Source organism: Chiloscyllium plagiosum, unplaced genomic scaffold (genome assembly GCF_037043375.1).
Source record: "Chiloscyllium plagiosum isolate Xiang-an unplaced genomic scaffold, Cpla_swu_hap1 HiC_scaffold_10, whole genome shotgun sequence".
Taxonomy (NCBI): Eukaryota; Metazoa; Chordata; class Chondrichthyes; order Orectolobiformes; family Hemiscylliidae; genus Chiloscyllium; species Chiloscyllium plagiosum.
Genome location: NW_028270148.1, coordinates 74341693 through 74353880, shown reverse-complemented (window position 1 = coordinate 74353880; position 12188 = coordinate 74341693). Strand labels below are relative to the sequence as shown.

The window sequence follows — 12188 nt, the reverse complement described above, 5'->3', positions numbered from 1 at the left end:
CATTCTTGTCAGCAATATTTTTTTTTTAAAATGACAGAAATTTATTTCTCCATTCAAGTAACAACACACTACTTCCTAACTTCTAATAGGCCAGAATTTGCTGAAGTGGGTCCTCTAAAATAGATAATTTTTCCTCACTCTTCAACACAAGTTTATGCCTAGAGAATTCCTGGAATTTACATCTGACAACTTCACAATGGAGATTAACAAGATACTGAAGATTTTCATGAATGCCGGAGAAACAATTTATTTCCATAATTGAAAAATAAGGAAAAATGTTTAACAAAATAGTACATGCTGAAAAAAAGTGGGGAGAAGAATTGAGAGATGTGAAACAAGAAAAAGAAAGAATTCTTAAATTTAAGATAGGTCTGAAAGTTTATTTATTTGTTTCAATCAGGAGGATCCAGAAAGAGCCTAATTCTTATCCTTAAAAAGCTCCCACAACATTAAAAGCCAGTCTTGACTTTCTGTAGCAAGTTTAATTTTGCTTCAAAAGTGCAAATGCAGCCATTTCTTGAAAGTCATGAAAATTGACTTAGAAAGAAAATTAGCGGAGCAAAAGGAGGCATGAAAGTATAATGGCTGATAAGATCAAGAAAGATCCCAATTTATGTTACAGGTACATTAAGGACAAAAAGATAACTAAGGAAGGAATAGGGCCTTTTAAGGATCACAGTGGTACAAAGTTTGTAGCTCGGGTGCTCGTTGTTGTGGTTCTGTTCGCCGAGCTGGGAATTTGTGTTGCAGATGTTTCGTCCCCTGTCCAGGTGACATCCTCAGTGCTTGGGAGCCTCCTGTGAAGCGCTTCTATGATCTTTCCTCCGGCATTTGTACTGGTTTGAATCTGCTGCTTCCGGTCGTCAGTTCCAGCTGTCCGTTGCAGTGGTCGGTATATTGGGTCCAGTTCGATGTGCTTATTGATTGAATCTGTGGATGAGTGCTATGCCTCTACACAATCAACACAGGAATTCTTGGACATCATCAGAATTATACACATAGACACGGAAGAAACCATGGTCTCATTCAATGTAATGGCACTGTTCACCTCTATCGACAAAACCCTAGCCAGAGAAACAATAGCCAACCTGCTGGACATAAAGAACAGACAACAGGACGTTGAACCTATCAACAAAGACGGCATACTCAAACTACTGGACCTGTGCCTCACAACACACTTCACATTCAGCAACCAAATATATGAACAAATCAATGGCACACCCATGGGCTCACCCATCTCTGGACTCATAAGCAGAAGCGGTAATGCAAAGATTAGAACAAACAATCTTACCGCAAATTCAACCCAAACTCTGGGTCAGATATGTGGATGACACCTTTGTAATCATTAAAAACACAGAAATAGAGAACACACACCGGATCATCAACGCCGCGCTCACAGGAATCCGATTCACTAGAGAGGAAGAAAAGGATAACCAACTCCCATTCCGAGACGTGATGGTACAGAGAACACCGAATGGAGAATTCACCACAAAGGTATACAGGAAAGCCACACACACAGACCGAGTCCTGAACTACGAAAGCAACCACCCCAACACACACAAACGAAGTTGCATCAAGACACTGTTCAAAAGGGCCACAACACACTGCAGTACACCAGAACTGCAAAAAGAGGAAGAAGAACACCTATACAATGTATTCGCCAAAAATGGATACCCCTGCAATTTCATCAATAGATACCTAAGGGAAAGACAACGGAATGAGGACATGCCGCAACCCAAAGGACTAGCCACACTACCATACATCAAGAGCATTTCCGAACTGACAGCCAGACTACTGCGACCACTAGGACTCATAACAGCACACAAACTAACAGCCACTCTCAGACAACAACTCACCAGAACGAAGGACCCGATACCCAGCATGAGCAAAACCAATGTAGTGTACAAAATCCCATGCAAGGACTGCACAAAACACTACATAGGACAAACAGGGAGCCAGCTAACGATCCGCATCCATGAACACTAACTAGCCACGAAACGACATGACCAGCTATCCTTAGTAGTCACACACGCAGATGACAAGCAACATGAGTTTGACTGGGACAACACTACTATTATAGGACAAGCCAAAGAGAGAACAGCCAGGGAATTCCTAGAGGCATGGCACTCATCCACAGATTCAATCAATAAGCACATCGAACTGGACCCTATATACCGGCCACTGCAGCGGACAGCTGGAAGTGGCAGATTCAAACCACTACAAATGCCGGAGGAAAGATCACAGAAGCGCTTCTCAGGAAGCTCCCAAGCACTGAGGATGTCACTTAGACAGGGGACGAAATGTCTGCAACACAAATTCCCAGCTCGGCGAACAGGATCACAGTGGTAATTTGCGTCTGGAGATAGTGGATATAAGGTAGGGTTCTAAATTACTAATACTTTGTGTCAGTGTTCGCCACTGTGAGGGATGATGTGGGCTTAGAAATAAGGGAGCAGCTCTGTGACATAGTTTGAAAATATAGTACAGACAAAGGAGATGTTCTGAAATGTCTGGCAAGCTTAAAAATGGATAGACCTCCAGGAGTGGATGAAATGTCTCCCAGGCTTTTGAGTGAGGCAAGAAAGGAAATATTAGGGATGCTAGCAACAATTTTCATTTCCTTTCCAGCCACAGGAGAGTACCATTATTCAAGAAGGGAGCAAGGAATTAAACCAGGAAACTACAGGCCAGTCACTCCAATCTCAGGGTTCGGGGAAATCTTTGAAAGTCAATCTGAGGGACAGAATTAATATGTACTTGTACATATATGGCTTAATCAAGAACAGTCTGCATGGGGTTTTGCTGAGGGGAGGTCATGTCTGACCAAGTTGATTGAATGTTTTGAACAGTTGACCAGGAATGCACATGAGGGCAATGCATTCAACATATCTGCTTGGATGTACGTTTGCTCGCTGAGCTGGAAGGTTCATCTTCAGACATTTTGTCACCATACTAGGTAACAATGAGTGAGCCTCCGGTGAAGCACTGGTGTGAGTGATCTGCTTTCTAATTATGTGTTTGGGTTTCCTTGGGTTGGTGATGTCATTTCATGTGGTGATGTTATTTCCTGTTCTTTTTCTCAGAGGGTGGTAAATGGAGTCCAAGTCGATGTGTTTATTGATAGTGCTCCAGTTGGAATGCCATGCCTCGAGGAATCTCATGTGTCTCTCTGTTTAGCTTGTCCTAGGATGGATGTGTTATCCCAGTTGGAGTGGTGTCCTTCCTCATCTGTGTGTAAGGATACTAGTGAGAGTGGGTCATGTTGTTTTGTGGCTAGTTGATGTCCATTATCTAGATGTGGCAGGAGTGCAGAGGTCAGATCTGATCTGTTGATTGCAGCATTGTTTAGCTCTGTCTATCACTAGATGTTTATGCTGCTTGGCACCAAGTAGTTCTGTTTAGTAGCTTCACCAGGTCGACACCTCATTTTTAGGTATGCCTGCTACCGCTCCTGTCTTGCCCTCGTGTATTCTCCTTTGAATCAGGGTTCAGCTCTTGGCTTGATGATAATGGTTGAATGGGGGATGGCCATGAGTTTGCAGATTGTGCTGGAGTTCTGCTGCTGTTGATGGCCCATAGCACCTCCTCCTTTGTCTAACTTCCTTGTTACCTCCTCCAAAAATTAATCTTTAGCAAATGAATTCTGATGAAGAGGCACCAAACTCAAAGTATTAACTTTCTTCCTACATTTTCTGCCAGACCTGCTGAGCTTCTCCAGCAATTCCTGTTTTTGTATGTGATGCCAATGTTGCCTTCGAACAAAATGTACTGAAATTAACTGATTTTTGCAACCATTCAATCATGTCGGCTTCAGGGTCGAATTCTGATTATGATTTATGCTACTTGTGAGAGATATGCTCTGAATTTCTTTTGAGGAAACATTGCTTATTCTTTCCTTTGATTGAAAACCAAGGCAGTTTGCCCAAGATGTTACCTGGGGCAGTTGCTGTGTGGTCAAAATCTGTTAAAAGGAGATTAAGAGTTTGCATGAGTGTTTAAAAACCCAAGCCACCCGATGCCTTGAGGAAGAACACCTCAGCTTCTACCTTGGGACCCTGCAACCACACGGGATCATGTAGATTTCACCAGTTTTCTCATTTCCCCTCCCACAACCTTATCCCAATCCTCACTTCAACTCGGCACCGCCCTCTTAACCTGTCCATTGTCTTTCCCATCAATCCGCTCCACCCTCCTCTCTGACCTATCACTTTCTCCCCCACCTTCAGCTATCTACTGCATCCTTAACTACTTTCCCCCCAGCCCTCAGCCTCACCCGGCCCATAAACCTCATTTCCGATGAAGGATTTATGCCCAAATTCTCCTGCTTCTCAGCTGCTGCCTGACCTGCTGTGCTCTTCCAGCACCATACACTCGACTCTGATCTCCAGCGTTTACAATCCTTGCTTTCTCCCTGTTTAAAAGTGATTACAAATTTAATAGAATGTTTAACGGTTATTAAAAGTTCTTAAAAGTATTAAAATTGTGAATCACCCATGCCTTCAACTTAATACTGACTATAAGAAGCATATCATTAGGTTAGTACAGTGTTGGACTAATATGGCTTCCCTTGGAATGCATCTTACTGCAAGGCCTTGCTGTTCCTCATCAGTGGTCTACACTGAAATCAGAAATTTAATTCTCCCTACAACCAACCAACTCAATATGTTCACACTTCTGAGCTCTAAGTGGTTACAACACAAGGGACTGGAAAGCTCTGGGCAATCATAAATGACAGTAATGACAATGCAAATGGTGCATAACTGCTAGAGAAATGTCTTTACAGATATTATGGATGATTCTTCAAAATTGTTGACTGCATCCAGGAAAGCAGAGATCATAACTATTTACTTTATTTCTTCAGCAATGATAGAATGTGATTATTTTTGATGGCAATTAGAAGAGAATACTGTCCTGTATAGGATTTAGATAACTTGAAGCAGTAAAAGAAAACAGCTAGATGCACCAGTTTTAGTTATCATCCATAAAATGTACAACGTAAGCATCACTGAAAATGAACAAACTACTCAAAGCTCACTGTTCTCTTCTTAATTTCAAAATATTACCCAAGAAAAGACCCTTACCACATTCACTTCCATTTTGGAATGTTTGGACAATTTTTCAGTTCACTTAACTGTCCATTATCATACTTGATACATGAATCTCAGTAAACAATGTGAACTCTGGGGGAAGCTAGGGAAATGATTGCTGCGGCCCTTGCTGAGATATTTGTATCATCTATAGTCACAGGTGTGGTGCCAGATGACTGGAGGTTAGCTAATGTGGTGCCACTATTTAAGAAAGGTGGTAAGGAAAAGCCAGGGAACTATAAACAGGTGAGCCTGACATCAGTAGTGGGCAAGTGGAGGGATAGGATTTACATGTATTTGGAAAGGCAAAGACTGATTAGGGATAGTCAACATGGCTTTGTGTGTGGGAACTCATGTCTCATCAACTTGACTGAGCTTTTTAAAGAAGTAACAAAGTTGATTGATGAATGCAGAATGGTGGACTTTATGTATGTGGACTCCAGTAAAGTGCTCAACAAGGTTCCACATGGTAGCTTGGTTAGAAAGCTTAGATCATATGGATTACAGGGAGAGCTATCCATTTGTATGCAAAATAGGCTCAAAAGGTAAGATGCAGAGTGTAATGGTGAAGGGTTGCTTTTCAGACTGAAGGCCTGTGACCAGCGGTGTGCCACACGGATCGGTGCTTAGTCCGCTGCTTATCGTCATTTATATAAATGATTTGGATGTGCATATAGGAGGCTTGGTTAGTAAGTTTGCAGGTGATACCAAAATTGATAGTGTAGTGGACAGCGAAGAAGGTTCCTCAGAGTACAACGGGAACCTTGATCAGATGGGCGAATGGGCCAAGGATTGACAGATGGGGTTTAATTTAGATAAATGAGATGCTGCATTTTGGTATGGCAAATCAGGGCAGAAATTATAAAATTAGTGGTATAGTACTGGGGAATCTTGCCGAACAAAAAGACCTTGGGGTGCAGATTCATAGATCTTTGAAAGCGGAGTTGCAGGTAGACAGTGGTGAAGAAGGCATTTGGTACACTTGCCTTTGTTGGTTAGTGCATGAAGTATGGAGTTAGGAGGTCACGCTGTGGCTGTACAGGACATTGGTGACACCACTTTTGGAGTACTGCATTCAATACTGGTCTCCCTGATATTGGAAAGATGTTATCAAACTTGAATTGGTTTAGAAAAGATTTAGTGTTATCAGGTTTGGAGGGTTTGAGCTTTAGGAAGAGGCTGAATTGGCTGGGGCTATTTTCTCTGGAGTGTCGAAGGCTGAAGGGTTATCTTATAGAGGTTCATAAAATCCCAAAGGGACATGGATAGCATGAATAGCCAAGGTCTTTTGCACCAGTTTGGGGAGTCCAAAACTAGAAGGCCATAGGTTTAAGGAGAGAGGGGGAAGACTTAAAAGGGGCAATCTTTTCATGCAGAGGGTGGTATGTGTATGGAATGAGCTGCCAGAAGTAGTGGTGGAAGTAGGTACAAATACAACATTGAAAAGGCATCTGGATGGCTATATGAATAGGAATGATTTAGGGGGATATGGGCCAAATGCTGAAAAATGGGTCTAGATTAATTTAAGATATCTGGTCAGCATGGATGAGTTGGACTGAAGGATCTGCTCCCGTGCTATATACCTCTATGACTCTAAGAGAACATAGCCAAGCCCAATGCTGCTCAACATCTCCAGCCACCATCTCATTATCAAGGATGTGCAATCGTTTACACATTCATCCTCCACCAAGATGGTCTCAGGGCTCTCCACTTCTTTTTACAGCAAAGGCCCCAGCCACCACCACTACCCTCCGCTTGGCCAAGCTCGTCCCCATCCTCAACAATCTCTCTTTTAACTCCTCTCATTTTATTCAGGTCAGAGGGGTGGCCACGGGTACTCACATGAGTCTCAGTTATGCCTGTCTCTTCATGGGGTATGATGAACATTCCTTGTTCCAGTCCTATTCTGGCCCCAACTCATAACTCTCTCTCAAATATATCGATAGACAATTGATGCTGCTTCCCTCTCGCGTCAGAATTGGAAATATTAATCAATTTTGCTTCCAATTTCTGCCCTCACTTTCACCAGGTCTATCTTTGACTCATCTCATCCCTTCCTCTACATCCGTTACCATTTCTTGGTATAACCTGACCACTAATATCCAATTTCAACCCACCGACTCCCACAGTTACCTGGACTATACATCCTCTTACTCGGTTTCCTGTAAAGATTCCATTTCATTCTCTCAGTTCCTCAGTCACCTTCGCATATGTTCTGATGAGGCCAACTTTGACAATAGAGCCATTGAAATGTCAATCTTCTTCCTCAACCAAGGTTTCCCAGCACATTTGTCGACAGGGCCCTCAACCAGGTCCGATCCATCTCCCATACTTTGGACCTTACCCCCTCTCTTCCCTCCCACAACAGCAACAGGGTTCCCTTTACCCTTACCCATCATCATCCACATTCAGAAAATCATCAGCTGACATTTCCACCATCTCCAGTGAGATGTCACTACCAGACACATATCCTGCTCCCCTCCCTTGTCCATCTCCGGCATGAACTGTAACTGTTCTCTCAAGGACACCCTAACCCATTCTTCCTTCACTCCCAACATCGCCCTACAGCACCTTCCTCTGCAACCACCTGCCCATTTACCTTCTCAGTATTCAAGGGCCCAAACATACTTTCCAAGTGAAGTAGCACGTTACCTGCACTTCTCACAATCTAGTCGACTGCATTCACTGCTCACAATGTGGGTCTCCTCTACATTGGGGAAATAAAGTGTAAACTGGGTGACTGTTTCACAGAACATCTACGTTCTGCCCACAGAAAAAGACCCAGAGCTTCCAGTTGCCTGTTACTTTAACATATCATCTTGTTTCCTAGCCAACATCTCTGTCTCAGGCTTGTTGCAATGTTCCAGTGAAGTTCAGCGCAAACTGGAAGAATAACACCTCATTTTCTGCTTGGGGGCCCTGCAGACCTCTGGACTCAATATCAAGTTCAGTAATTTTAGGGCCTGAACCCATGTCCTAGACCCCTACCACACACCCAGGCTTTGCTATCACATTGTCCTCACTATCACATTACCTATAGTAACCCATTAACAGTTTCCATTATACCTATTCATTCGCCCAGCCAGGTTGTTATCGACTTTGTTGTTATCTGTCCAACTGTTCACCTTGGGTTCTATCCCTACCTATTATTTACTCCTTACTCCCTCCCCTCACCCTATCTTCTTTACATAAACTGACATTTTCCTAGCCACCATCAATTCTGAGGAAGGGTCACCGGATCCAAAACATTAACTTTGATTTCTCTTCACAAATGCTGCTAGACCTCCTGATTGTTTTCAGCAACTTCTGTTTTTCTTTCTGATTTACAACATCCACATTTCTTTCAGTTTTCATTCTACTCAAATCTCCAGAAATTCCAAACTGAAAGCAGTTTGCAGCAGAAACACAAGTCATTTTTTACTCCTCATGCTTCAGGCACCAAAGTTATTTACTCATCCATCTACTAATTTGATCAAGGTTTGTTATCTCAGCCAACCATGGAAACAAAGGGATTCAACCAACTTGCATGGCTCAGCACCACAATAAGTTATTCACTCACACACTAAACCATCCTGACAATGTAGAATTCTACGTAACCATTCAAATGCACTTCATGAATTAGGTTGCATTTACATTGTCCCTTTTATATCTTTGTGACATTTCAAAGAATTTTACAGCGACTGAGTTACTTCTGAAGTTTAGTCACAGTTGTTTCTCAGGCAAGCGCCATAGCCAACTGTGCAAAGCAAGGTCCTACAAACAGTAATGAGGTGAATGACAAATTAACCCATTTTTAATGAAAGATAAACATTGACCAAGACTAACTCGAATTAATTCTTTAAAGTGTGCCATGGGATGTGTTTGAATCACCTAACAGGACATATGTTTAATATTGCATTTAAAAAATTTCTAACAGCGTGGTACTTGCTTACTGCTGAAATATCAATATAATAAAATAGAACAAAAAAGTGTGGATGCTTGAGATCTGAAACAAACAAATTGCTGGTGAAACTCAGCAGGTCTAGCAGCATCTGTGGAGAAAAGTTTCAAGTTCAGTGACTCTTCATCAGACCTCATGACTGGAATGTCAGTGTTGATTCTGTGTTCAAGTCCTGAAGGCTGATCTGAGAACACAATGCTCTTGTTCAAAGATCAAGTTGATATAGTTGTCAGATAATAAAAAGGAAGCCACAGGAGTGCTTCTAAGTACATCTGGTTTGGATCACAGCGTAAATAATATGTGAAAACCTGGTTACTTTAGTGTCCATTGGTCAAGTATATCTCTATGACTCGAAAAGTGCTTGGATAACTTTATAACAAGAAAAGGTTCACAGATGATAAAATCTATACATTTATAGATGACAACATAAAGTTTGGCCCTTGGGTTTATTTTTATAAAAATGTTTAGTATAACCGCATGATTGACATCTCAAATGTGCAAAACTTTAAACAGTCTTTCCAGCAAATTCACTTACATTGATATATCACCTTTAACATTTTAAAAAAATCCCAAGGCATCTCACAGAGAGGTAATCAGGGAAACATGCATGTCCAAAACAAATAGGGGCACATACAAAGGTGATAGTAAGAGAACTAAACATCTTTACCCTTTAACAAGTACATCAGTTACTATGCAACACTTCATTTTTAACTCTACATAGGACAGAAAGACAGAAAAACTGAGTTATAGTTCTGAGCACTGACCTATTTGCATTCTCATCCATGGAACAAGCAGTATATCTAACAATGAATTTAAGTTTTGTTATTTACATTTCTGGGTTTGGATATTCAGCTGTTCAGTCTGCAGCACAATGGTCACGTACCAAGATTTGCTGCTTTAGCGCCCAAATTGTTAACAGCTTGTTTATGCAAGAGGACAATCATAAGCAGGGGCTCTTGTTGTGCAGTGATAATGACTGACCTCTGGACCAGGAGGCAGGATTCAGGTCCCACCTGCTCCAGAGGTGTGTAGCAACAACTCTGAACAGGTTGATTCAAAAACACTTAAAATCATTCATCCACAGGTGAATTTTCCCTTTTAGCATCAATTATAGTTAGCCTAGATAATTCAACAAAAAGACACTATTTTCAGTACTCTTGGTTCTGGTGCTCATGTTATTTCTCTATTGCTCCATGTTGTGAGTTTTTAAAAAAAGTAGTTTTACTATAATGCTCACTGTGAAATGAGGCACCAAAAAAGGTTTTCAAAATTCATGCAAAAAAACCCCATCAGTAGTTTGCCATATTTAATTTTGCCAAGTCCTTCTGTAGATAATATATATATATATATATATATATATATAGAGAGAGAGAGAGAGAGAGAGAGAGAGAGAGAGAGAAAGAAAGAGAGTGTCATACAGCATGGAAAGAGACCCTTCAATTCAACCAGTCCATGCCGACCATGTTTCCAAGCTAAACTAGTCACACCTATCTGCACTTGGCCCATATCCGTCCAAACCTTTCCTCTTCACGAACTTATCCAAAATGTCTTTTAAACAGTGTAAATGTACCTGCAACTGCCACTTTCTCTGGCAGTTCATTCCATACATGAACCACACATGGGGAGAGACAGAAAAGAAAAAAAAAATGGTGTTTTGAGTGCATTGAATCTGCATCAATCCTCTTGCTTTGCTGGCAAGTGTTTTTATTAGATAACGAGCTCACTGTATCAACTGATGAGTCTTAGTTCCTTTTTCTTTGAGTTTCAGATGCAGGCAGTCTACTAGACTTGTCTCTGGGCGGTTAGTGTCATTTCCTGTTTTCTCTAACCCAAGGTTGTCCCACAGGCGCCAGAGTTTCCCTGCAGCCCTACAGCCGAAGATTCAGAGCTGCAGATCGATGTGCAAAAGCTAGACCCTGATCTCCCCCTTTTAGCTTGCCTCTCTGGTTCCTGGAGTGGAGGAGGGGTCAGTCCCTCAAGGGTCATGTACTCTTTGGAAAGGCTATGCACAGATAGGTCATGTTTGTCCGGTTTATTGGTGAGAGGGAAAACCGGAGGCAATTCGCTTTCTTTGGTGAATCGATTGGAGAAATCAATCCCTGTGAGAAGTCCTCTAATGAGCAAAATAAGAATGCTTTAAATGCTACAGCAAGGATGTTATTAAACTGGAAAGAGTGCAGAAAAGATGGACAAGGATGTTATTGAGACTGGAGGGTTTGAGTTATAAAAGAGACACTGGATAGACTGGGACTTTTCTTCCCTGGAGCATCAGAAGCTGAGGAAACTTTCTAAAATCACCAGGGGCATGGATAAGATGAATAGCCAACATCTTTTCCTCAGAGTAGGGGGGTCCAAAACTAGAGAAGGTACAGGTTTAAGGTGAGGGGGGGAAAGATTTAAAAAGGAACCAAGGGACAACTTTTGCACACAAAGGGCTGTGCATGTATGGAGCATGCTGCCAAAGGAAGTGGTAGAGGTGAGTATAACTGCAACATTAAAAAGACATTTGGACTGTGAAATAAGTCCCAGCCTTTTATGTCTATTTTTATATCACAAATGTTCCATTCCGAGCAACATCCTGATAAATATTTTCTGAACCTTCTCAAATTTAATAACATCCTTCCGATAACAGGGCCATCAGAACCGCACACAGTACTCCAGAAGAGGCCCCACCATCGTCCTGCACAACCTCAACATGACTTCCCAACTCCTATACTCAAAGGTCTGTGCAATGGAAGCAAGCAATTATATCATACCCTTATAATTAATTATAATAAATTGGATTTTACAAATATGAATGCAGCACAAGACAAAAACAAATCAACTTATACCACAAGTATACGATCTGGGTGAATCACAGGAAGGCTTTGGATTTTCCATGATGCAACTTAAATCTAACAAAAAACATCCTCTTAAATCCTCAGGATGCACATTAGTCTAGACTACACACCAACATATGTCTTGCTTCTGTAAGAATCAGTCTTCTCCCGTAACACTTTACAAACTTTGCTGAAATCCATCAATGTGATTTTCATAGCTATATAATAGTTTCCTGCAACAAATCCTTGACTTGTCTAGGGTTGAGACACCTCATAACTTAAAAAAATGTACATGCTGGACAAGGAAGCAACACAGAGGTTCAGGTTTGTGGGATTCAAGAT

At 41.6% G+C, this 12188-nt stretch overlaps 1 protein-coding gene across 16 annotated transcripts in view; it reads right to left on the bottom strand.

Moving 5' to 3' along the window:
- arid1b (AT-rich interaction domain 1B) overlaps positions 1 to 12188 on the bottom strand; it is a 620676-nt gene that overhangs the window by 359975 nt on the left and 248513 nt on the right. The window lies entirely within an intron of this gene.